Below are 629 nucleotides of genomic sequence, written 5' to 3' on the forward strand. Positions count from 1 at the left end.
ATGGAATTTTTGGCATCCCTTAGATATATTATCATATCATCTGCAAAAAGGGATAATTTGATCTCTTCTTTTCCAATTTTTACTCCTTTGATTTCCTTCTCTTGTCTTATTGCTCTTGCAAGAGTTCCAAGCACTATGTTAAAGAGAAATGGAGATAGTGGAACCTTGTCTGGTTCCTGATTTCAATGGGAATGCTTCCTGTTTTTCTCCATTTAGAATGATGTTGGCTGTGGGTCTGTTACATATGGCTTTAATTATGTTGAGGTATGTTCCCTCCAGTCCAATTCCCTCTAGGACTTTGAACATAAATACATGTTGAATTTTGTCAAAGGTCTTCTCTGCATCTATTGAGATGACCATGTGGTTCTTGTCTTTGAGCCCGTTTCTATGATTTATGTCATTTTTTAGCTTTCATATATTGAACCATCCCTGCATCTCTGGGATAAAGATGACTTGATCATGGTGGATGATCTTTTTGATGTGTGTCTGTATGAAGTTTGCAAGTATTTTGTTGAGAATTTTTGCATCTGTTCATTAAGGATTATGGGTCTATAGTTTTCTTTTTTGGTTGTGTCTTTACCTGGTTTGGGTATTAGAGTGATGTTGTCTTCATAGAAAGAATTTGGGAG

This window comes from Nannospalax galili, unplaced genomic scaffold (assembly GCF_000622305.1).
Source record: "Nannospalax galili isolate Female #2095 unplaced genomic scaffold, S.galili_v1.0 scaffold750, whole genome shotgun sequence".
In the NCBI taxonomy this organism is placed as follows: Eukaryota; Metazoa; Chordata; class Mammalia; order Rodentia; family Spalacidae; genus Nannospalax; species Nannospalax galili.